At 42.2% G+C, this 27,273-nt stretch overlaps 1 protein-coding gene across 2 annotated transcripts in view; it reads right to left on the reverse strand.

The window, feature by feature from the left end:
* The window catches only part of SYNDIG1 (synapse differentiation inducing 1), a 383,620-nt gene that overhangs the window by 202,711 nt on the left and 153,636 nt on the right, over positions 1 to 27,273 (reverse strand). The gene's annotated exons all lie outside the window — the stretch shown is intronic.

The following is a 27,273-nucleotide window of genomic DNA, read 5'->3' on the forward strand; positions in this document are numbered from 1 at the left end:
ATAAAGCCTGCATGCAGCAAGTTTGAATAATTTGATCCTTTACTATGAACAGGCCCATAGAATTGTATGGGCAGTGAGTTGACATGGAAAATTATTGTGCAACGTAACTGACCACTGTGAACTAGCCCTTGGGCTTACTTGTGAGCAACAAGTGCGCTGAAAAGCCACTATTAAAGAGGAACTTTAACTTTTTGCGGACTGACGCAGTTTAAATCTACATCGGGCGGGTGGCGCTGCGGTTCTGACCGGACGTAAGCTCTACGTCTCATTCACCCCGCGTCCCCGCCCGTTCCTGCCGCTCTCGCCGCTTTCTACCCGCCGCAATGTGCTGCCCTGCCGCCTCTATGACGGCAGAGTACTGTGAGGCGGGCAGGAGCTGTTTTCCTTGGCTCCTGGCCCTGTCATTACTATAAGCCAATCCCATTGGCTTACATTGAGTGACAGGGACAGGAGCCAATGAAAGCGGCTCCTGACCGGAGAGCGATTTTTGGAAATGCAGAGTTTTAGCGTACCAGCAGCCTCTGGTCCTTAAGGGGGCAGAGGCTGCTGGTACTGAAGTGGTTAACCTCGGATTGAAGTTCATCCTATTCAGTAGCCGATACCCCCTTTCCCATGAGAAATCTTTACATTTTCTCAAACAGATCATCAGGGATCTCTGTATGGCTGATATTGAGGTGAAACCCCTCCCACAGTGTGATGTCAGAACCATGGCCCTGACAGTTCCTATCAGTGAACTTTGTTTCATTGTGGGAAACAATGGTTGTTTACAACTGCCAAGCAAGCAGTATCTCCCTTTTCGGAATGTTTGTTTACTGAAAGTTCTATGCACAGACATAATTTGGCAAGACTAAATATGTCGCCACCTGTGAGACCTGGAACCCACTACAAATCGATATCATTAATTGCAATCACTAGCGTTTTTAATGAGCGTTTTGTAAGCGATTTCATTAAACGATTTTGGTAGCGGTTTTAAAAAGTGTAAGCATTTTGCCAGCGATTGTGTAGCGATTAGCAGTTAGCGTGTTTAATTCTGATTGGTCCTTTCGATTCATTTTAATTTTTTTGCAACGTGCAGCAATTTAAAAATGCTTGTAAAATCGATCTGTGTAGGTTTTGATACTTTACATTGCAGAAAGCTAATGCTAAACGCTAAAAATGCTGCCTGTCCTGCGTTTGCGATTTTAGTAATCGCAATCCCCCCAGTTAAGTTTGACCCATCCATTAACATTAGCTGAGCGTTTAGGGAAATCTCTAGCATTTTGAATATCTCCCTAAACGCTCAAAGAAATTGCTCTAGTGGATTCCAGCCCTGATACATTTCAGAATGTAAATCAGGGTGAGGAACGATTATACATTTTTTTTGTTTGTTTTTTTAGAGTTTCCTCGTAAAAATTATTAATGTAAAAAAATAAGTTATTTTATTCATTACATTATCTTCACTGTAATTCCTCTTTAAAGTGAACCTCCGGTTAAAAATCTACAACTTACCATTTGGAGAGGGAAGCCTCAGGATCCTAATGAGGCTTCCCTCGGTTCTAATAAGCACCCTGTTGCTGAGCGCTGCCCCCTTCCCCATTGCCCAGGGCTGTGCAGCTCCTCTTCCTGGTTTATGTGCGGACAATGGCCCGTCAGCCTGAAGCCCGTTGCTCCGTGCTACTGTGCCTGCGCAGACAGGCTCAGTGTGCTATTTTGCACATTTGAACCAGAAAGAGGAGCTAACTGGCCCCGATATGATTAGCGACAATGCATTGTTGCTAATCTTCCAGTGGGCCACACTCAGTAACAGGGGACCAAGGAATAGTGAGGGAAGCCTCAATAGGATCCTGAGACTTCCCTTTCTTAAGTGTCTGATTTTGAGTACCCGAGCTTTGTCTTTACAGGACAACTATCAAAGCTAACTAAAATTCTAAATGTCACATATATTTCTAGTAATTACTAGCAAATAGCAATACAAAGGCTTTTTTTTTTCATCTTTCATTTTTATGGGAAAAAAATATGACATTTACAGAGAACAGCTTTCACTGTGGGCAGTAATATGAAGGACTTTGTCCAGCATATCCAGCAACACAGAGACAGTCCTCACTAGCAGTAAAACTGTGACTGGAATCTCTTCAGAATGATAGAAAGCAGAAGTATAGCGTCAAATAGTGTGTACATACAGTAGCTCATCATCAGCTGAAGCTCTGTGTGTGTCTCTCTCTTGGCCTGGCAGTTTAAAGTAAACAGAGCCAAGAAGCGCTTTTGAAGGGCGGGGGGGGGGGGGGGGGGGGGGGGGAGATCCAAGAACAGGAATAAAGTAAGCCTCCTTCTCTTCTGATCCTTCTCTGTATCTAAAAAAGCCCTCAACTGTTCTCATATGATCTGTGAGAAAGCTGTGTGTGTGTAAGCAGGGCAGAAACAAACAATAAATTCCACTTTGAATAGTGACAGAGAAGAGAAACCTATCTACATAGTACAGCTCTGCCCCCCCCCCCCTCCTCATCGCTGACACAAGTTACTACAGTTTATAAACAAAGCATCTTTTCACACAGGCTGTGATGAGAGACCTCTGAAAAGCGTTTTTTTGTTCCTGGCTAAAAGCTCTATAGGTGTGTGGGATTTACAGAAGGACAGTTATTTTGTAATTCTTTAAAGTGACACATTGCTGAGTTGTATTTAAAACGGTGTTTTATGCTAGTTTTATTTTTAAAATATTAAATATAATTTCACACTTGTTCATTTTTTAATTCACATTTGGCTCAAGAAGAACAATACATTTGTTCCAAAAATAACCCCGACATTTACAGCAGAGTGACTTGTCAACAGGAAATTAGCAGTGAATTGCGGTATAATGGCTCTCTTACACCTTCCATGCACTTTCAGGAATATAATCAGGATGAGGCCCTGCACTGTTCTACAGTCAGTAAAATCTACATTTGCTTGGATCATTTTGCAGTTCAGTGATTGGAAAAATTACTTCTATGGGCACAGCTTTATAAGATGCTCAGTCAGTAATTTTCAATTACTATTTTTATGTGTACATTATAAATGGCATGATAACCCAAAGTACTGTAATATGTTTCGCTTTACTAAACAAGTTATAAGTAATTCCACTCTTTTGGCCCATTTTAAGTTTGTAGTGCTGTGGAGTTTAATACAGCAATGCGTATGTTATCAATGGCTAGCTGGTGGTGTGTGTTATGCAGCTTGGGGAAGGAATGTGCAAAAATCTCACCAGACGTTGCATGCACCATCTTGCCAGATGGCACATCAGCTATCCCGCCACAAATGGGCGCCATCCATTCAGTACCGCAGCCAATCAGAGCGGGGTAGGACAAGAGGGGGTGTGAGCTGGCAGGAAGGACGCAGCATTGCAGCCATTCAGGGTGGAGCAGGGCAGGAGGGGGTGTGTACAGGCCAGGAAGACATACATAGACAATGTGAACGGGTTGGAAATTATTATTATTAAAGAAAGGTGGAGAAAAAGCATGCCTCATTGTGTTACCCAGCTCCTATGAAATGAAGACCTTCATTATTTCTTCTAATATACATGAGAAATCACTATTTTGTCCAAATAAATATACATGTAAAAATTCACAATTTTGTCCAAATAAATACAGAAAATATATGGGCAAGAGAAATCTCATTTTCATCAAATGTGAAACTTGCACAAATTATATACTAGTAATTTTATCCTGTTAGATAATGGGCACTGAACAGTGGCGCACATGTGATCCATGCACCAACACACGCACATGGACTGTCAGGGCTATGGATTCGGTACAAAAATCATCCAACTCTGACTCCTCAGTTTAGGAAAACACTGAGTCTGACTCCCCACCAATCACATGAGTGCAAGGTACAAATGAGGCCTAACTGAGCAAAGGCCCTAAAGATATCCCTCTTGCTCTTCCAGATACTGCAGTGACAATGCTCTCCACCCACCACATAGGTGATGCTACACCAAACACATATACCAGAGGTCCACTATTAACTGGCCAGCAGAAAACCGACACCAGCACTCAATATTCCCTATTAGGAATTCACAGTTTAGTCATTCTCTGTATACGTATGTACAATAACATCCGGTGAGAATCTGCAGTAACATGCTACATTCCTTGCAATGCATAGAGGATGTTTTTTTGTACGATGCAGATAAGCTCTCTTTGAACTTGTGGATGCTGGATAATAAAAAAAAATATCTGAAAAAAAATAGACGTTAAAGAATTTTCAGTAGCTATACATCAGAACAGAGAATAATATGCTACCGCTAATCCTTGAATGTATTATTTTGAAGTCTGTAATTAACATCTAGGACAAAAGGATAAAGGAAAGTTAATAAGTTGTATAGGAGCAAAATAAATCCCATTAAAGAACCAAGACATGTTAAATCTATAATGGCTATATGAGGGGCCCACAATAAACCACTAAACTGTGCAATCATTAAACAAACTACCTATATAGCAAATCTCCCCTGAATTAAAAAGGTGGTGATCTCAATCCATTGTCAGGTTTAGGATTACATAAATGCCTAGCAAGCATTAGCCATGGATTCATGTATGTATTTAAATCATTCATTAAAGAAACCATAAGCATATTAACTGTATAGTGTTTAGCATCTACAGCACACGTGTCAAGGCTGAATGTGGCCCTCCTTGCTATTTTATGCGGCCCTCGGTAGCTTCAAATGACCATCATTGTAAGCAGTAGAAGAACATCAGCACACTGCCTTCCCATCCAGGGGAGTACACCAGTGACAGTCTTTCTGATGAAAACACTGTCAGGTTGAGCCAGGGTGCAACACTCACCCACTGGACCCCACCCCCACAACAAAGTTAGCATGGGGTCCCGAAATCAGGAAAAAAGGGTGCCTGGGGCTAATGGACTATTTGGACGACCCATAAGCGCGAATGCAAAATATCAGCTATTGGGCGCTAAAGAAGAAAGTTGGGAACCCAATACATTTTGATTTTATCTTTTTATACCATTTTTCCATTTTGATAATTTGTAAATTATTGTTTTAACTGTTTATATTTTTTCAATTTGATAATTTGTAAATTATCGTTTTAACTTTTTATAGCATCTTGAATTTTTTTTTTGAGAGTTATATTTTCATATTTAATTTTGTTTTTCGTATTAACTTTGTTTGGAGCATAGAAAGGGGGTTTTAGGGTTAGGCATTAGGCAGGGGATTTAACCCATTCAGGTTCCGTCGTTTTCACGTGAGAAATGTTCACCTCCCATTCATTAGCCTATAACTTTATCACTACTTATCACAATGAACTGATCTATATCTTGTTTTTTCCGCCACCAATTAGGCTTTCTTTGGGGGGTACATTTTGCTAAGAGCCACTTTACTGTAAATGCATTTTAACAGGAAGAATAAGAAAAAAATTGAAAAATACATTATTTCTCAGTTTTCAGCCATTATAGTTTTAAAAAAAATACATGCCTCCATAATTAAAACTTACGTATTGTATTTGCCCATATGTCCCGGTTATTACACCGTTAAAATTATGTCCCTATCACAATGTATGGCGACAATATTTTATTTGGAAATAAAGGTGCATTTTTTCAGTTTTGCATCTATCACTATTTACAAGTTTAAAATAAAAAAAATATATAAATATTTCATCTTTACATTGATATTTAAAAAGTTTAGACCCTTAGGTAAATATTTACATGTTTTTTTTTTTATTGTAATGTTTTGTTTTTTTTATAGTAAACATTTTATTTGGGTAGTTTTGGGAGGGTGAGAGGTAAACAATAGGTTTGTAATGTAAATGTGTGTTGATTTTCATTTTTTTTTATTTTCAGTTGTAGTATTACTTTTTGGCCACAAGATGGCCATGAGTTTGTTTACATGACGTCACTCTAAGCGTAACACACGCTTAGAGTGACGCATCGGGGAGGGAACAGCCAGAAAACGCACAGCTTCCGAGAGAAGCTGTCGCTTTTTCAGCGGGGGAGAGGAATCAGTGATCGGGCACCGTAGCCCAATTCACTGATTGCCTGGCTAACGAACCGCGGGCCGGGAGCACACGCGCGATCGGCCGCGGGAGCGCGCGGTAGCGCGCATGGTTCCTGGACGTAGTTTCTAACCAAAATAGGTAAAAGAGAACCAGAGGTGGCATATTGTAATACTAATAGGACCCAGAGGCATGTAATGTGACAATGACATGCCTCTAGGTCATTCTATCGCTGCTGCCAGCCCCCCCCCCCCCCCTGCGCTCTGCTATCCCCCCTTAAAAGATCACCAGGCTAGCAACAAGCAGATTGTCGCTAGCCTGCTTTATTTATGTGAGGCTTGTCAATCAGCCTCCTCCGCATCCCCCCTCGATAATACGCCCCCCCCCCCCCGCTCTCCACATCTGTTAGCTTCCTCCAAAAGGAAGCCAAGCTGCGACCCTGGACACCTTCACAGGACATCTTAGGTTAGTATGACTTTCATACACATTCACCTCCACAAATGCCATCATCTTTTAGCTTCAAACCCCATCTGAAACTTTTCCTGTTTTTTTTTTTGCTATTATTATGGGGTAAGCAAACAACTGGTCAATGCTTCTGCATAGAGGAGTGCATTACCTTGCAAAACATACTCATTGGGGATGTGGAGGTCTGTTTCTGTACACTTGCAGCTGACCTCTAACTACAAAACTCAACCCACTTGTTCCTTCAACAGTTTCAAAACATGCCTAATTAATACAACTTCAAAAAAGAATGTAAACTTTCTGCGACTATGCTGCATGAGACGTGCTCTATTCTAAGCTTTCACGCCTAGGTAAGCAGCTCAGTGAAGCTTTACATTGTATTCAGAACATCGTATCAAGAAAAAAAATACATTTCAACATATTCTTGCAAAGGGAGCATCTAGTGGCCTAGAAACACCCCGGAGGAGTCCTCTGGCAGTAGCAAGGTTCACCTCTCTGTATGAAAGATTGCAGCGCATACACACTGATTAGGTTATGCTGGCATAGAGCCAAGAGATGTCTTTTCCTGTTTTCCTAAGTAACTATTTCAATGGCGATAGTCGGGAATCATAGCGAGTGTATCAGAACAGACTTAACAACGGCTGCAAGTGCAGTGAGTGAAGCTGCTGGGTGCAGAGGCGTAACTACAGGGAAGCAGCCCCTGCAACTGCAGGTGGGTCCAAAGGTGAGGAGGGGCCTCCGAATACTAACCTTTCCTCCCTCTGATACTCCAGATCAGGTGAAGATCCTGATGGCCACACTTGTTATATTACCCTTGTAAGATGGACGCCTAGGCTGTGAGGGTCACCAAGGGGAGGGTTGTGAACATTAAAGAGACTCTGTAACAAAATGTTGAGCCTTATTTCTTCTATCCTATAAGTTCCTATAGCTGTTCTAATGGGCTCTGTCTTACTGCAGCCTTTCCTGGTTGCACAGTGGCTGTGTTATCTCTGTTATATGATCTAATTTTCTCTCCTCTGTCGGCTCTGTCGGGCTGAGGCAGTCAGACAGAAATGTGCTAATCTGCTTGTGATTGGATAGAAGCTATACACACCCTCTCCAGGCCCCCTGCACACTCTGTATGACTCACACGCTGAGCTACTCTCAGCCTACTACTTGCTATGTTTTTTGTTTGTAAACACTGCCTAAAAATGGCAATTACAAGCCAGGATTGCAGCAGGAAGTGGCAGAAACAGCACAGAGGGGCCCAGGAGAACATAATGAATAGAATGGTATGCTTTTTATTGTAAGAATTTTACAGTACAGATTCTCTTTAAAGAGAATCTGTATTGTTAAAATCACACAAAAGTAAACATACCAGTGTGTTAGGGGACATCTCCTATTTCCCTCTGTCACAATTTCGCCGCTCGCCGCCGCATTAAAAGTGGTTAAAAACAGTTTTAAAAAGTTTGTTTATAAACAAACAAAATGGCCACCAAAACAGGAAGTAGGTTGATGTACAGTATGTCCACACATATAAAATACATCCATACACAAGCAGGCTGTATACAGCCTTCCTTTTGAATCTCAAGAGATCATTTGTGTGTTTCTTTCCCCCTGCATCTCTCATGCACTGAAGTTTCAGGCTGCTCTTTTCTTCCTGCAAACAGCTTTGCCCTTGTCTGTAATTCCTCACTATGTGAAAGCCCAGCCAGCTCAGAGGACGATTTATCCAGCTTGTAAAAGATAAGAGAGAAGAGAGAAGCTGCTCTAATCTAAATAACACACAGGCAGTGTGCATAGAGGGGCCTGGAAGGCGGAGTTCATAGCAGAACCACAACACTGAAGAACTTGGCAGCCTTCCAGACACAGGCTGACAAGTCTGACAAGAGAGAGATAAGTTGATTTATTACAGAGACTGTGATAGTACAAAGTGCTGCAGTAAGCCAGAACACATTAGAATAGCTTTTGGAACTTGTAGGATGATAAAAAACAGGATGTAATTTTTGTTACGGAGTCTCTTTAAGGGGCCCCATGATTTTTAGTTATGCCTTTGGCTAGCTGGGTATAATGGTGAGGAAATCACAAACACTGGTCCACATGACAGCCCAGGGTGAGGAAAGACCACTTAAAAATTGATCATGGGTTTGACAGGCCAGGGCTATAACCTCTTCTGGGTTTTATGGTTGTCTGTGCACCTGTTTTAGAGATTCTCACCTCACTTCCTCCCTTATTGACAGCTAACTCAGACAAAACAAAATTATGAATTCCAATGTTATGGTATTTGGACAGTTTATACCAAAATGCTATTCGTGCTCCCTAATGCGGAGAATACACGGGTCGATTCAGGCGCTCGATTCTGCACCCGATTGTTTTACCAGCTCCATTCTCTTATCTTCCGCTCATTTTTCTTATCTTTTTTCAATTCACTTCAATTAGAAATCGAGTGGCAAAATGATCGAGCGGTGATCGGACATGTCGTAAATTATCTATCTAACCATCTAATCAGCTCAGAATCGAGCCGTGTATTCCCAGCATAAGCCCATTGCTTTCAGGCACATCTGTAGAAGAATATTGTAAAGAACACTGAGGGTAAGCCAGTGTGCTATGAGAGCCTGTCAGATCTCACTGCACTAACACTTCATGATCTGTTCACAGCAGTCCATTCAGAACTGATGTGTTCTGACAGGAAAAACACAAGATTGTTCAGTAGACAATAATTCATATATTATTTTTTCTTGTGGGCATTATTTTTTGTAGGAAAGTGGGCTTCATCCAACATTTTGCTGGGCTGGCCTACTTACACCACTGCTAAGTTCATGTACATTTGGCTCCACCCATGACCACACCCATGTTCTGTTAAATGGTCATGCCCATTTTTTTTCCTCAGGGATGTTTGTCAGTAAAAAAAAATCCTTTGTCAGTAAATTTGTATATCTTTGTCAGGAACACAATAATTTGAAAGGTTGGCAACACTGGTTGGGCTTAACCACTTCCCAACTGAGGGGTTTTACCCCCTGACCACCAGAGCAATTTTCACCTTTCAGCGCTCCTTCCATTCATTCGTCTATAATTTTACTTATCGCAATGAAATGAACTATATCTTGTTTTTTTCGCCACCAATTAGGCTTTCTTTAGGTGGGACGTTATGCCAAGAATAATTTTATTCTAAATGTGTTTTAATGGGAAAATAGGAAAAAATGTGGGAAAAATTTTATTATTTTTCAGTTTTCACAAAAGAATTCTCAAGAACTTGGCGAGCACCACCTCCTAAACTACTCCTAAAATCTACTATGGGTATGCTGCACAATTAACCATGTAGTACTGACACATTAATTTACACAATGCTTATCAAAATTATGCGCTGCCTCACAGTCTACTATACTTAACAGACCACTGTCAAGTCCCATAGATCCAAAAAGTTCATCAAGTTCTTCTATTCCTGGAGCCGGAGAACCTCATGCAAAAAGAGGGGAAAAGAAAGAACAAAAAACTTCATCGCATAGGCTGCCAGGGCAAATATCAGTCCTCCACCAACTATGGCCCGTGCACAGTTCTAAGAGTATCACCACTCCTCGTGCAAAACCACCACCCGTGGCTATTGCTCTCACCTTCTCCTCTGGCTGCCCAGACCCACAGACAGCTATAATAGCATTTGAATCCAAACGATCACACTCTCATTTCCTCTAGTTATATTCCGATCCATGAACAGGTCTCTCAATAAAACAAAGAAAAAACCTCATTGCGCAGGCTGCACTGCTGATATGGAAAGGGGAACAACCCACTCACCAGGATATATCACCGTGTTCCCCTGCAGGAAGCGGCAGTGAACTGAGGAGACGTCCTGAACTTTTACTGATACATGCTTTGATTTTATCTTCGTTTGTGAGTAGCGCTACTGGCTTTTTATCATTTATTAAAAGGTTTTATGCTATGCAAGCTTTTTAGTTGCAGTGGGCTGCATTAATTTCTGGCTGACAAGTGGGAAGGTGGATTCATCATTGAGTCGCTGGGTTGTGCACATATGCTGTTGAGCTGTCTGTGACCTGGGCAGCCGTGCTATCAGGTGAGCACAATCTAGGCAGGTGGGGGGTTACACAGTGTGCTATTGGTGACCCTCTCAAGCAAACACGGTGATATATCCTGGTGAGTGGGTTGTTCCCCTTTCCATATCAGCAGTGCAGCCTGCGCAATGAGGTTTTTTCTTTGTTTTATTGAGAGACCTGTTCGTGGATCGGAATATAACTAGAGGAAATGAGAGTGTGATCGTTTGGATTCAAATGCTATTATAGCTGTCTGTGGGTCTGGGCAGCCAGAGGAGAAGGTGAGAGCAATAGCCACGGGTGGTGGTCTTGCACGAGGAGTGGTGATACTCTTAGAACTGTGCACGGGCCATAGTTGGTGAAGGACTGATATTTGCCCTGGCAGCCTATGCGATGAAGTTTTTTGTTCTTTCTTTTCCCCTCTTTTTGCATGAGGTTCTCCGGCTCCAGGAATAGAAGAACTTGATGAACTTTTTGGATCTATGGGACTTGACAGTGGTCTGTTAAGTATAGTGGACTGTGAGGCAGCGCATAATTTTGATAAGCATTTTTCAGTTTTCGACCTTTATAGTTTTTAAATAATGCATGCTACTGTAATTAAAACCCATTAAATGTATATGCCTATTTATCCCGGTTATAAAACCGTTTAAATTATGTCCCTATCACAATGTTTGCCGCCAATATTTTAATTGGAAATAAAGGTGCATTTTTTTCAGTTTTGCGTCCATCCCTAATTACAAGCCCATAGTTTATAAAGTAACAGTGTTATACCCTCTTGACATAAATATTTAATAAGTTCAGTCCCTAAGGTAACTATTTATGTATTTTTTTAAATTGTAAATTTATTTATTTTTTTTAATTACAAAAAAAAAAATTCTGGAGTGTGGGAGGTAAGGAGTTAATTTTTTGTGTAAAACTAGTTTATTTGTGTGTAAAAAATGCTTAGGGTGTAGGTTTACTATTTGGCCACAAGATGGCAACAGTAACTTTTTGTTTCATGCGACCTGCAAGCGTCCTTCTGGACGCTTGCAGGAAGTAGAAAGAGGCTGGGAGTTTGTGATTGCTCACAATGATCGCGCTGCTCAGCCGAGCGGCAGCGGATCATTGCGGGGCTTAGATCAATGGACGGGAATGGATTTTCCCGTTCGTTGACCTCTGGTCGAGCGGGCGGCGGCGTGTTTACTAGCGGCGGGCGGCGTGTTTACGAGCGGGAGCGCGGGCAGCGGCGGGAGTGCGCAAAGTACGGATTTCTCCGTCCCTGGGGGTTAAAGGATGGAAAAAGGGACGGAGAAATCCGTACGGGTGGGGGTAAAGTGGTTAAAGGACACCAGAGGCGAAAATAAACAAATGAAATAAACTTTTAAATGACTTTTTGAGATATTCCACAGTTTTATTTTATGTATAAAGCAGTTTTAAACTCTGACAAAATATTAAATAAAAATGTGTTTTCCTACTTTTTATAACCCATACAATTATCATATTTGCTTTTGTGCACAAGTATTATTATTCATTTAGAAATGATAAGTTCCCAAAGTTCAGTTTATTTACTTTGAAAGCTGCTGGTGCATTTTATTCATAACTGTTGTATTTCTATTGTAAATGCACCCAGTAATGATTTCTGAGCAGTGTTTCAGTTCAGGACTCATTAGCAGAAGTTTCTGCACAGTCAGAGAATGTTTACTTAATTGTATCAAGTGAAGAATGTAAACACAAGATAAGGTTATCACCCCTGCTGGAGAAAAAGTCAGTCCTGTAATTTAATCCTTTGAATGCTGTTTTACAAAAAAAACAAAAAAAAAAACTGTGTTAGTATATTATATGCTGTAAATAGTATTTTAGAGCAAAGAAGAAATGCTGGGTTTCATTCCACTTTAAATCTACTGTACTTTTTATTGTTTTTGCTCAATGACACATTTATTGAAGTATGCCAGAGCTAAGAATCTATGAACTATTGACCCTTTTTATATCTTCCCTGCTCTCTGAAGCCATTTTCTGCTAGAAAAGTGTTTTATAGTTTGAATTTCTTACTAGTGAGGGTCACACTGTAGTCACTTCCTGTCTGAGTCAGGACTGAGTCAGCCACTTACATACCTGATATTTAACTCTGTCAGGCAGAGAAAGAAGAAAAGGAACACAGCATAGTTATTGTATAGTTATCATGTCACATGTCACCTCAGGTATCCTTGAGGCTGCTTACACACCAAGACGTTACAGGCGCACGTTAGTGCGCCTGTAACGCTCCCCCAACGCACAGCAATGTAACACAAGTGGGCTGTTCACACAGCCCACGTTGCGTTACATGTAATGCTGCACGTTCGGTGCAAAGTGCAGCATGCTACGGCGTTGGAGCGGCTATAGCCGCATTAGACTTTTTGCACATGCGCAGTGGGGGGCGGAGAGGAGGCGGGGAGAGCCAGCTACAGTAGCCGCGCACATGGCTACTTAATATTCACTGCACTGGCGGCAGCTGATTGGCCGGCGGGACCACGTGATGCGGAGTGTCTCGCTCCGCATCACGTGGTCCCGCTGGCCAATCAGCGCCACTCTGGGAGACATTATAGGAATCGAGCCGCCTAACGCGGCTCACTCTACCGTCGGCTCTTGCAGCACCATACGTTGTGTTAGGTGCACGTTATGCGACCTTAACGTGGCACCTAACACAACGTCTTGGTGTGCAAGAAGCCTTAAAGTAAGCCAGAGGTGAGAGTGATATGGAGGCTGCCATGTTTATTTCCTTTTTAAACAATACCAGTTGCCTGGCTGCCCTGCTGATCTATTTGGCTGCAGTGGTGTCTGAATCATGCCAGAAACAAGCATGCAGATAATCTTGTCAGATCTGACAATAATGTCAGAAACACCTGATCTGCTGCATGCTTGTTCAGATTCTATGGCTTCAAGTATTAGAGGTAGGGGATCAGCAAGACAGCCAGGCAACTGGTATTACTTAAAATGAAATAAATATGGGAGCCTCCATATCACTTTCACCGAGTTCACTTTAAAGGTTGGAGACCTATAATTATTTTGAAAATGGCTTTATCACACTTAGCCTATGGCTGTGTTTCTCAGATCTGCCTATTAATAACAGTGTAAACAGCATGGGCTGTACAGGTATATTTGCTGTCAGCAACGTAACTACAAAGGCTAACATTCATAAAGCATTTCTGCATGCGGAAATGCTGAAAACAGACGACTTTACCGAGCACATAGCAAAATGTGTATTCATAAAAGCTGTTTCCGCATGAAAACCTGACATTCCCGAGCAGAGCGATAAATCACCGCCTTGTGCGGTGACTATCGTAGCAAATGTAACAAAATGTTAATTCATAAAGATTAACACAAGCGGTATGAGAACGGGAAATACCGCTCCCTTGGATGTGGCGATAAGCATGCTAAGTTAATAGAGACACACAGACCTCCCAGGCAGCTGCAGGAAAGCGGAACACGGAGAAATGTATCAACTCGGCAGCTTCCTGTGTTTCCGCAAGCCTACCGCCTGCCTACCGACAGCCTAGTTCGGGAAATCTCCACACTGCTATCACACCTGTACACTTTTTTATGAATGACCACACAGAAGTGTAAAATACCGAAAGCGGTGTTTTCCCGCACTGATTTGCATTACCGACCACACTTTTATGAATGATAGCCAAGGCATGGGGTTCCCCCCAGCAAAACTTTTATGGGTCCCAACAATGTTCACACTCTTTCCCTTGCCCCCACTTGTGACCCTCACAGCCCAGGGACTCATCACGCAAGAGTCATAAAACAAGTGTGGCCATCGTCATTTTCATACCCAAAACCCAAAAAGTGTTTTCACAAAAACACCTGATCGGAAGGATGGACCTCTTTATCAGAGTTAGTGAAGAAGGAGTTGGGGCCCCCTTACAGTTTGGGCTCCCCTGCAGTTGCTGGGGCTGCTCCACTGTAGTTACACCCCTGCTTGCTGTACATTATTCTCAGTATAAGGCATTCAAAAGGAATACCAGTTAGGTTTAAACAATTAAAGTGGAATGAAACCCAGCATTTTTTTCTTTGCTCTAAAATATTATTTACAGCATATTATATACTACCACCATTTTTTTTTTACTAGCACACCATTCAATTAGTTAAACACAGGACTTATAAGTTCCCTGCAGAGAAAGCTGGAGGCATCCGAACTGAAGAAAATGTTATCTTGTGTTTACATTCCACACTTGATACAATTAAGTAAATACTTCTCTGAAAGTGCAGACACTACTGAACACAGTCAGACATTCAGAAAGCATTTCTGCTCAAAATTCAAGATGAATAAACCAATTATGAATAAAACGCAAAGGCAGCTCTCAGAGCAAAAAAAAGCTGTACTTTAAGAACTTGTAATTTCTAATATGAATAATAATACTTATGCACAAAAGCAAATATGATAACCGTATGGCATATAAACATTAGGAAAACATGTTTTTATTGAATATGACTGTATGTCAGGGTTTTATACCGCTTTAAAGTGATATTCCACATCTGTTTTAAAAATGACTATAGCACATATCAGTGCTAGACAAGTCATTTTATAAATTAACCTCACTGGCGGTAAATCCGAGCTGAGCTTGGGCTAAGCCGCCGCGGAGGATTTATCAGGCCCTGATTTGCATAATTTTTTTATTACACGCAGCTAGCTAGCTGCATGTACATACTGATCGCCGCCGCTCTGCACCGATTCGCCGCTACCCAGCACGCTACCCCTCCCGACCCCTTGCACAGCCTGGCCTATCAGCGCCATGCAGCGCTAAGGGGTGGATCGGGACTCCCTTGTGTGCCACCACGTGGATGATGTCATACCGATCGTCGCCATGGTGACGGGGAAGCCAAACAGGAAATCCCGTTCTAAACGGGATTTCCTGTTTGCTCTGATCACCCGAGGTGATCGGAAGAGGAGGGGGGATGCTGCTGCACAGCGGCTATCATGTAGCTAGCGCTAGGCTAGCTACATGAGTAATAAGAAAAAAATTAAAGTGCTGCGCTGCCCCCTGGAAGTTTTAATAGACCGCCAGGGAGGTTAATGTCATTAGAATGTGTCTTTCCTTTCTATTTTGCGGCCTGCTGTGTGTGTCTAAAAGGTCCTGTAAGCTCAAATGGCAGATTTTACAAAGTGTCACTCTGTCTACTTTTATTTCAAATAACCAATCGGGTTCAAGAGAATCACAAAACTGGATTTTACTTGATACTGTCTGATGTGAAAACAGGCAAAGTGAGAATTTCAGAGCATTTGTCAGGACCGGCGCGTTTTGCTGCTTTAATGAGCCTTAAAATGAACAATCGTATCCGCGGCAAAGGATTTCCTAGTAATGGCCTAATAACAAATCTGTTTGTAGAATGGATTGATGGGAAAGCTGTTTAAAGCGTACATATGGTAAAATATGACATGAAATATATACTTTCATCTTAATTAATTAATGATATTTCATGCTACTTCCAGAGTGAAAGATTAACTCGGCCCACAGCAGGGCATATCCGGAGTAAAGGAAAATAATTTGCAGATTAGCTGTTTTTCCCCACAGAGGTTCCCCGACACAAAGGATTACTTCTCATATCCGTAATTCTCTTACAGCAAAGCTGCTCTGATAGAGACATTAGAGGCTTTTGTGATTCTGAAATACCTTCCTATAAAATGCCAAATTAAGTGCACAGTAGTAGATGGCAAAATCACTGTAACTCGGTATGTAAACCACAAATAATGCAGCTCTCAAGGGCTTGTCACATCTGCACTTCTGCAAATCGGAAACATCAAAACTTAAATGAAGAAAAATCTGGGCACAGTCAGCGCAGTTGTGTAGTGAATAGCATGCTCGCCTTGCAACGCCTGAGTCCCCGCTTTGTAACCCAGCCGCATAGCTACCAACTGTCCCTTTTTTGGGAACCAAATCTCTCTGTCCCTCTTTCTCCCTTATTTGTCCCTCTTTCAGGACTGGTGTAAAGATTTATGTACAGTAAATATATGTATTTTTCTACTGAAAAATGTGTTTAATTGGCTCAAAACTTTATTCCTATCCTTTAAATTGTTATATTTCTTAAAGAGAACCCGAGGTGGATCTTTGTCTGCTTAATGACGTAGCCCTGTGTCCCCCAACCGTCGCTCTCTGCCCTCCCACCACCGCGCTATAGCCCCCTGAGATTAGCAATAAGATTTGTCGCTAACTCAGAGGTAAACACAGGGGAGAGGAATTCCCTGTTCAAAACGCCTACCAGGGACGTTCCTGCAGGATTTCCTGAGCAGGATTTCCATTGGGCAGCTCTCTCTCCCTGGCAACGCCCTCTGCTCCCCCACCTCCCTGCACGCTATGAGAGACTGCTATGAGAGACACAGTCCCTCAGCGCAGCGTCGTGACCCAGAGGTCACAAAAGTGAAAGTGGGTCATTGCGGCCCACGGGAGCAGCATTTTTTGCGGCTACCTGATCCGCTCAGCCCCGTGGATCAGGTAGTCTGCTTGTTTTTTCATTTTTTGAGCCCACCTTGGGCTCTCTTTAATTGCAAATGTTAATATGAAGAAAGACTAGTGATGATAGAAAGAACCAGTGTGGTTTGAATTCTAAAATTACATTCTTTACTTATACATTTTTAGTGGTATGCCTGCCTAGGGGTGTGGTGGGGTGTCAATTGAGGTGTGGCGGGGCATGTCTTAAAGTGTCCCTCTTTTTCAACTTAAAAAAAAGTTGGAAGGTATGCAGCCAGGGAACTTACTGCATGGAGTTTGTATGTTCTCTCTGTGTCTGTGTGGGTTTCCTCTGAGTGCTCTGGTTTACTGGATCACCCTACTGTGTTAGTAAAGGTTACATACAAAATAATAATACTAACATTTGTACAGCTCTTTTTTTCCTGTCCGAGTCAAAACACTTGAGAGCTGCAGCTATCAGGGGCTGTTAGAAGCTATTGCTCAATAGGCCAGCCTGTAATGATATGGAGGAGTCTTGCCTTCCTGAAATGGTACTGCCTTACTGAAAAAGTTACTGGCTTACAAGAACAGCCAAGAATCAAACCCTGGTCTCTTTAAAGGGAACCCGAGGTGAGAAGTATATCGAGACTGCCCTATTTATTTCCTTTTAAACAATACCAGTTGCCTGGCAGTCCTCCTGATCCTGTGTCTGTAATACTTTTAGCCAATAGACCCTGTACAAAAAATGCAGCAGATCAGCTACTCTGACAGGCCCGACAGGCCTGGCCACGCATCTGCTTCTTCGCTTTCCCATCCGCAATAGCAGGATAGAGGGCGCTATTGCGGACAGAACCGTGTAGAAGCAGACGTGTGGCCAGGCCTGATGGGCCTGTTGCCAAAAACGAAAGTAGCTGGCGGCGGGGGACAGGAGGAGCATTGAGACTGCTAGGGAACAGGATGGCTGCAGGGGGCTGGTAGAAGCCCCAGGTGAGTAAATCTCATTTTTTTCTGCCTTAAGTGTCACTTTAAGGAAGATAACTTTATTTTTCAGCTTTAAAAAATCATGGTAGGTTGGGGATTGAGATAGAACATTCTTAATAACAGTGAATTCCAAAATAGCTTGAATGGAAAATATAATAATTCTAACAGAAATGAAATTTCCTTTTTTATGAGGCACAGAGCAATATAAAAATACCCTATCTGCTATAATTGCAGTCTGAAATTGGACTTATTGCTGCATTGTGAAGTGGAAATGCCCATGTATTGTTCGCACAATATTTCCAATTTCCAGAAAAAGGGCAGTGACTTAGAAGAGGAGGGGGTTATATTCCACATAAAATGCTTACTATAAATGCTCTTTTCTTCTCGTGTCTGACCCTGATTACACACAGCTGCTTGTGCTTTGTTCTCTTCTGCCACTTGGCCAAGCCCTAAGGTCCCTTTTACACTTAATCAGTAGCTCTCAGTTATACCTGGACGTACTGATTTTCAAAGTAAAGCCCATGTTTTCCTGTGGCACAGTTCCCACTATACGTGCACTGCACTGCTATGGAAAAAATGCGTACCAACACATACTAATGCATACTAAGGAATATCAAATGATTAAGTGTAAAAGGCCCCTATAGCCACTTCCCCCAGCTTGAAGTGTTCTAGCAGCAGCCCCTTGGTGTTTCACCTAATAAACCATTATTGTTCATGTGTGCACCCACAAGACAGGTCATGGAGAGGGCCACAACAGGGCCTCAGGAATGATGGGCAGTAGGGTAATCAGTGAACATAAGGCATCAACTCTACTCAGGTGTAGCCATCAATTATTTTGCTAGCACTAACAGAGGTAATTCTGTTTTAAATAACACTGTTGTTAATTTTAATCAATATATCTGCTAAGGAGACCTGGTAACTAAGCCAAATGGCCTGTGCCACCACCACCACATCATAGTTGTGTTATGAGGTACAAATATATAGGGATATAGCTCTAGAGATAGGAGCAGACAATACAGACTGCATGTTCAACTTGTTTGTGATTGCGGGATGACAGACAGATGGACAGCGTGAGTCATTCATAGCACAGGACAATTACACACTGCAGCAATGGACACCCCAGCCTTCCCAGCACCCTAGGCACCGGCCTATGTGGCCTGCCCACAAATCCAGCCCTGGAGTTAGAAAACCACTGTGTAGGTTTGTCTAATTATACATTCTCAATAGAGAGATTCAGCAAATATGAAAGCAGAGATTTAAGACATCAGACAGGGAAGCAAAATATACTCTAAAGGAAGTCAGCAATGGTACCATCTACATTTCTTTCAATTCAGGTTTCCTTTCAGAGACACCCTAAACTACAATCGGTAGAAACAGAAGGTTTTCTAATGAAAGACTATCTGTTCCTGTGACCTCTGCATGAACTACTCTTTATGCTGCACATTTCCTGGACAGCATGATTCATTTTACAATCTGAAAAACAATCTGGAATATGATAGTTATTGATAATGGCCTCACTTTTCTTTTCCTCTACTACCCTTTTGGACCCATTGAGATGTGCCTTCAGCTGGGTTATTTTCCTTCAGTTTGGGATCATCACTTCTGCATATAGAAATGTTCTTGCTCAAACTTACATTTATTCTTGGTGACTGTTTGCTGTTCCAGAAACCTGGTGGTTGCAGACCACTACATACAACATGTCAGAGGCAGTCTTAAAGGGAACACGAGATGAGAGGGATATGGAGGCTGCCATATTTATTTGTTTGCAAACAATGCCAGTTGACTGGCATCCCTGTTGATCTTCTGGCATTAGCAGTGTCTGAATCAGAAACCTGGACCAGGCATATGGCTAATCCAGTAAAACCTGAGTCAGAGTACCTGATCTGCTGCATGCTTGTTCAGTGTCTATGGCTAAAAGTATTAGAGACACAGGATCAGGAAGACTGCCAGGCAACTGGTATTGTTTAGCAGGAAATAAATATGGCAGCCTCCATATCCCTCTCACTTCGGGTTCTAGGATAATTGAGTCACCATAACACACTTGGGAAATGCTTTTCAAGTGTCTAGCGGCTATAGCCAGAAGCTCACAATAATCAGTTATTGTCTTAGGTTTAAGTTCCTATTGTGGTCTAAAGCCAAATTCTTTTGGGGAGCCAATTAACCTCTTGTGCTTTTTAGGGATGTGCAAAGAATACCCAAAGCAAACTCACAAGAACATATGCATTATATGGAGATAGTGTCCTGGCTGAGATTTGAAACTGAGATCTTATCACTGCAAGATGAGAGTGCTATCCACTATGCCACCGTGTTGCCCTACACCAAAGTATCCCGGCCCAATTTGAACATGTAGTGTATTCTGTACACTATTACCGTATTATTATTTATTAGATTTATATAGCGCTAACATATTACACAGTGCTGGACAACAAATAAGGTTACACACAATGATGATAGGCGTGACAGACTACACAATACAGGTAATAAGCAGTAAGACACACAATGCCAGATCATACTGGAATAGTAGTTCAAATAATTCCAGTTCACGTTATTCTGTGAGCAGGATGATTGATCAGGTAGGATACACAAAGAGGGAGTGACCTGCTAAAGGCTTCCAATATAAAGAGAGGGGGTGGAGATACAATAGGAGGGGGGCTGGATCAAGAGGTTCTTGGCAGAGAGCATTCGGGCATCAACAAAGTGGGATAGGCCTTCTTGAAAAGGCGAGTTATGAAGATTGGAAAGTGCTGAAGGAGGGGGCAAGCCTGATGAGCAGTGGGAGAGTGTTCCACAGGATGGGGTCGGCTCTAGTTCTGTAGTCATGTGTGGGTGCAAGATGCATGGGGTGGTTAAGAGGAGGTCATCTGAGGAGCAGAGTGGGTGGCTGGGTGTGTATCTGCTGACCAGGTCAGAGATATAGGTTGGGCAGGATTGTGTATCGATTTGTAGGCCAAGTATAGGATCTTGAAGCTGATTCGCAAGCTGATCGGGAGCCAGTGGAGAGATTTGCATAGGGGAGTTGTGAAGATGCCACAATGGGAGGAGTAGATGTGTCTGGCTGCTGCGCTTATGATGGATTTCAGGGGGGAAATGCGGTTCAGAGGGAGGCCTGACAGGAGGGTATTGCAGTAGTGCAGGCTGGAGATGATGAGGGCATGGACGAGGAGTTTGGCAGGGTCAAAAAGAGCTAGATCTTGGAGATGTTGCGTAAATAGAAATTGCAGGTCCTAGTAACGGTTCGGATGTGGGGGATGAAGGAGATGGCTGAGTCCAGGGTAACACCCAGGCCACAGGCGTGTGGTGGTTGCCGGTTGGGCAGATGGTTGTACCATTGACAGATACACAGATATCCATGAGGGGTGAGATTGCACAGGGCTGGAAAATGAATAGTTTGTTCTTTTCCAGGTTTAACTTCAGGAACCTGGCTGACATCCAGGATGAGATATTTGAAAGGCAGGAGGATACCTTTTCCATGGTGGTGATGGAGAGGTCCTTGGTATGTAGATAGATCTAGGTGTCTACGTATAGGTGGTAGTTGAAACCAAGGGAGGAGATGAGTTTTATCAGAATCAGACTTTACTCGCCAAGTACAACAGATGTCTTACCCGGATTTTTTTGTGGTTCACTTGGCATGGAATAGACATGGGATTACAGGAATTTAGACATTATCAGGGATTATATAAGAGATATGACATAACTGAGGCAGCAGACGATAGAAAAATACACACATGATTAAAGGTGGCCATACACTGGTTAGATTAACAGCAGATAGATCATTAGTAGATTTTCTGATCTATCTGATGTGTTTAGGAAATTTTTTTACTAGGAACAGATTTCCAATAGATTTCAGTACGAAATCTATTGAAAATTGATCTGATGGCGTTTTGTTGCCATCAGATTTCCATTAGGTCCAATGCAAAATGATAAGCCATCTCAAGAGAGAAGTCTACATTTTCCAACATGTCAGATTGATTGAAATCGTTCGAAATCAGCCGCAAATCGATCAATTGGTCAATAGATTTGCGTTCGATCGATTTTGAACGATCGATCGGCCAAAAATCGGCTGAGTGTATGGGCCCCTTAAGACAGCAGTGCAAGACTAGATGATTTCACAGTGCGGTGGCCCAAGTTCAGTAGGAGGACAGCTTGGAGGAAGAAAGTGTTCTTGTGTCTGGATGCTTTAGTGGGGATGGATCTATAGCGATAGCCCAATGAGAAATGCATGAAGTAGCGACGGCCAGGTTGAGTGGGGTCGCTCAGTATCCAGGTGGCCCTGAACCACAGTCTGGAGGTGTGCAGGAGGTCAAGTGGCGGTAGGGGTGAACCGATGATCCTCTCAGGAGTGTTAATTATCCTCTGGATACTGCATACCAGACGACTTGCTGCATACCAGACGACTATGGAGGAGCAGAGGATGGACTAAATGTTGGTAGTGTAGAAGCTGGCCATCAGTTCCCACGGGATCCCAAACTTCCTCAGCTGCCTCAGGAAGAACAGCCTTTGCTGAGCCTTTTTTTGGAACTTGGAGGTGTTCTCAAAACAAAAATTGCTGATGTAGGCTGAGCCTATGACAACACCCGCCAAACCCCATCTTACTAAGCCACAGTTGCCATTCAGGTTTCATCCACTGTGGGCTTCTGAAGGTGATTGCACTGTGAGCAAAGTAAACGTTTAAGGATGTGCTCATGCATGATAAAATCTCAATTGTATGTACAATTGGTGAAAATGATCGATTTTGCAGTGGAAATCAAGTAATTTGCTGCCACCACTCTCCAAAATGAACTGAGGCAGAGAGACCTCGGAACCAGCTATTCCTAAAAGGAGGAATAGGTTATTTGCAACCTAACTAGCAAATGTATCAATTAATAAAGATAAACAAGGCAGCAGTGTGTCTCTTCTGAGAACTTAATTCTAGCGTGGATCATATAAACTATACACAAAACATATACATTATAACTGCCCCAAAAAATGTTGCAGTTGAACAGAGGATTGGTTGGATAGAAATACAGAGAAGAGAAAGGATGGGGATTGTTTGAAAAGTTAAAAATACTGTGTTTGAATACAGAGTTCAATAATCGGTAAAGTCTTTGTGCTGAATAATTCAAGGTATTATGTTTTGGTCAGTGTCCTGCTGGCCTGTCCATAGATGGAATTTGACAACAGATGATAGACAAGGGGCCCTGGCCTAAGTGGGTCGCTGGATTTTACTCACTCTGCAGCTGGGAGTGACTATGATAAGCAAAGTCCAGCCTTTTGCATTTGGAGCTAGAGGCAATCTCCCTTTAGGGATAGAAATCTAGTAGAATACATAGTATGCTTATTTCTCAATGTTCATAAGTCATATCCATAAACAAATGTCATATTTGCATTCAGTAAGGCGTCATGAATCCAAGCATAAGCAACATGAGTATTAAACTGTAAAGTACTACTGAGACTTTGATTCCTCAGTGTCTGGATGTCCGATCTGCCTGGACACTTCCCCGAATGTGTGTCAGATGTGCCTTAATAACTTCTGTAAAAATGGTTCAGTTAGCATATTCCCAGTGTCCAGAAAACCATGAAATATGAACAATAGGGATTTGAGGGTTTCTCTGAGCTTGCCTGACATGCTAGTAGAACAGCTGTGTGAGGAAACACAGATAAGTATCAGAGAGGATCACCTTTGAAACTCCTGGCAAGAGTTTTATGACATGAAGCAGTGTGAAGATTGATGTACGGACACATGATTCTTGGGACAAGGCCCTTTTATGAGGTTTGTCAAAAGCTGATGGATGATTTTACTCTGGACTGGAGATGGGGTACAATTTACCCCTGGAGAAGGAGTATAAATGTTAATTGTACTCAGCCCAGAAAGCTTTGATGCTGGGCTGAGAACTAAATAACCCTATGCTCTACCTGTGATAACTGGGAAGGTTTCACCCTTTGCCAGGCTGTGTCACTGTATATGAGATATTCGTATATGATGTATTTGAATGTGTCACAAAGGCGTTGTGAAGTGAGAACAGCATCTGAGTGTAAATCTGATAGCAAAGTGTGTGTACGCCACAGTACACGCATTATGACCAGCCGCTGTAAAAACACAAGCATCTAGCATTGATACTTACAGAGTTACATAGTTATTTGGGTTGAAAAAATACATACGTCCATCGAGTTCAACCAGAAAATAAAATACAGCACTAGCCTGCAGCCTCACATATCCCTGTTAATCCAGAGGTAGGCAAAAAACCCTTACAAGGCATGGTCCAATTAGCCCTAAAAGGGAAAAAAAATCTTCCCGACTCCAGATGGCAATTACATAAAATCCATGGATCAACACCACCGGGAATGACCTAGTGATTATAGCCATGGATGTCTTTCAATAACTAGGTACTTCCTGTGGTAATTAAAGTGATCCCATAGTAAGAGGGATATGAAGCACCTAGTTGTTCTGGGTCAGTGGCTTCGAGTATCAGAGACAGAGGATAAGCAGGCAGTCAAGCAATTGACATTTTTTTTTTTTATGAATCAAAATTTTTATTGGGTCAAACTGTACATAAGCAAAACAAAACTGTTACCCAATAAAGCCTAAACCAACAAAAGTACAACATTACAAGAGTCTTAGAAATAGTCTCGTCTTGCACTTACAAAACATCTCATCAGGAAAAAAACCCTTTCCCTCCTAAAAATCAATTGGCCTGCATTTCCACAAAAGTACTCCAGACCCCCTTTTATATATATATCTAAATCAAAAATAAAAAGAACACAAGAAAACAAAAAAACAAACAAAAAACAACAACTGACATTGTTTCAAAGGATATAAATATGGCGAACTTCATGTCCCTCTCAATACACAGGGTTAGTTAAAAACACAGTAAATAATTGGCTGCTGAAATGTGCTCCTATTAGACAGAACGGTAAAACCCAAAGCAAGGAAAAGCAGAGTTGCTGCTCATAATATCACAGGGCAGATGTAATTTACTGAGATCAGGTCGGTAAGTATAAGGTACAGCCTGCCAACAGGACAATATGCTATATTTATGTAATTCACTCAGGCTTGTCTCTGCTATATGCTGATGTTTGCTGAGGTAACCGTTGGAGCATTACATATCTTAAAAGGTCACTGTGGAGTAAATTGCAAATATTGCAAAATGGCTTAACCTAATGTTATTTTAATCTCCAAGTGGTTACCATGCAAACATGACAGAGTGATAAAAGCCACGCTGCGCCTTTATGCTTATAATGAAAGAATAATACAGTCAATATTTCCCAATTGTTGTTCTGTATAACTACATAGCAGAGCCTTCTCAGAATATTTGACCTGTAAAGGATTTTCATATTTTGATCATGCAGAGGAGCTTGTGATCAGTAGCCATGTCCAATATCGTTCAAATAAAAGAGAGCTGAGACCTTTTTTTCAAATGGATCACTGCTTTTAATCTGGAGAATAATGAAATCGGGTACCTGGAAAGTGTTCTATGCTTTTTAGCTCTCCTTTGCCATGGTCTATGCTTCCAAGGTGAAACACTGTGCAATCCAGCAGTAACCTTCATCCACCAGTTTTATTTAACGGATTTAAAGGGAACCCGTGACATGATGAGATAGATGTGTGTATGTGGCAAGCATACCAATAACCAGGCAGTGTTCTATTTCTGCTGCAAAGAGTTAACATTGAGGGAGGCGTTCTCCATTTGCCCCCTCCGCTGCCTGTAATTCCCCTCCGGCACCCTCTTCTGGTCGGCCAGGCAGGTTGGTCATCAGTGCACCTGCGCTGGCCCGGCTGCACGAGTTCTCAAGTATGCAACCGCGGCCGTCATCGTGACGTCATGCGCAGAGCACTCCCAGCTGCAGTTACATACTTTAGAATGCGTGCAGCCGGACCAGCACAAGCTCAGTGATGCCCAGCTCATAGAGGGAGCCAGAGGGCAATTCCAGGGGGCAGAATGGAGAATGGGGGAACAGTGAGCATCAGGACAGCTCACCATACATGCCTGCTCCCCCATTTCTTATATTCATTTGGGTTCTGGTATAATTTCAGGTTCACTTTCAAGTGTACCAGAGCTGAAATAAATAAAAAGTTTTATACATATCTGGGGCTTCCTCCAGCCCCCTCTGCTCGGATGGCTTCCAAGCCGCTGTCCTCTGCTGCCCGCAGCTTCGGGAACCAGGTGCCATCACTTATGTCAGTTGGAGCCAGTCTACACAGGGAAAATGCGCCGCTCGAGAGATACGTTAGACTGGCTCCGAATGACGGAAGTGACGGGACCCGGTTCCCGAAGCTGGAGACAGCGGAGGATGGTGGCGTGGGAGCGATCCGAGTGGATGGGGTGGGAGGAAGCCCCAGGTATGTATAAAACTTCTTATTTACTTCAGTTTTGAGTCACTTTAAGTATGTTATCTTTGACTGTGCTACTTTCTAAGAAAACCAATCTAGGTCCAGACGATAGAAAAATATAAAAAGAGCCTAAAGTTGTTCCATGATGACGACCCCCCCCACACACACACACACAAAATAAAAAAATACATTGATTGCACAATGCCAATAACTATGACCAAGTGGTCTTGTTTTACTTCTACAGAAGATAAACTGCAGATGGAATTTATTTATGACATATATAGTATACCTGCTTTTTCCATCAAAAGAATTAACAAAATGTTTGCAGTATATAGAGTACACTTATTGCATACTATAGATGTCTTCCTTTTACCACCACCAATAAGTTCCCCAATATTTGTATAAGGAAGGGGACATACTTGTTATTACATATTAATTCATGTGCAGTTTGCAACAAGGTGAAAACATGTTTGCCGTAGATGTGTTTCCAATTTTGTGGGAAATTGCTACACATTTTCTGCATTTAAAATTTGGACAGCAGGTTTGCCATGTGCAATTTATGTTTCAATGCAAGTCAATAGAAGCGCAGAAAATGTGCGTCTTGCACACAAAAAAATTGCCTGCAATTTTGAAGTTAATTAGATGGATTTTTGTGTAAATTAGCATTAAATAAAAATTTCTGAGTCAATATGTATTCCCTCTAAATGGGTTCATTGGCTGCTCAACTGACTTTGTGATTTCAAGTCAGCTGTTAGGCCCCATTTACACTTAAAAGCGAAAAACGTTGCGGGAGTGATTTTTCCGCGATTACACGTGGAAAAATCACTGGACACTGCAGCGATTTTTTCGCGATCGCGTTTAGCATTTCTATAGCACTTAAATGTGATTGCCGTGAAATCGCCTGAAAATGGTGCGGGCTACGCGTTTGCATTTGGCGATTTGCGTTAATCGGCAGCGATTAACGCAAATCGCCCAAGTAAGAACGGGTACATAGGGTTTTATAGCACTAGCGCTTTAAATAGCACTAGCACTTGAGCGTTTTGCCGAAATCGCCGGCAAAACGCTGTAGTGTGAATGGGCCCTTACTGCATTTTTGACTGTGCGGATCACAACTTATCACAATATCAATGATTTCCAAACGAGCAATA

The sequence above is a fragment of the Hyperolius riggenbachi genome, chromosome 4 (assembly GCF_040937935.1).
Source record: "Hyperolius riggenbachi isolate aHypRig1 chromosome 4, aHypRig1.pri, whole genome shotgun sequence".
Classification (NCBI taxonomy): domain Eukaryota; kingdom Metazoa; phylum Chordata; class Amphibia; order Anura; family Hyperoliidae; genus Hyperolius; species Hyperolius riggenbachi.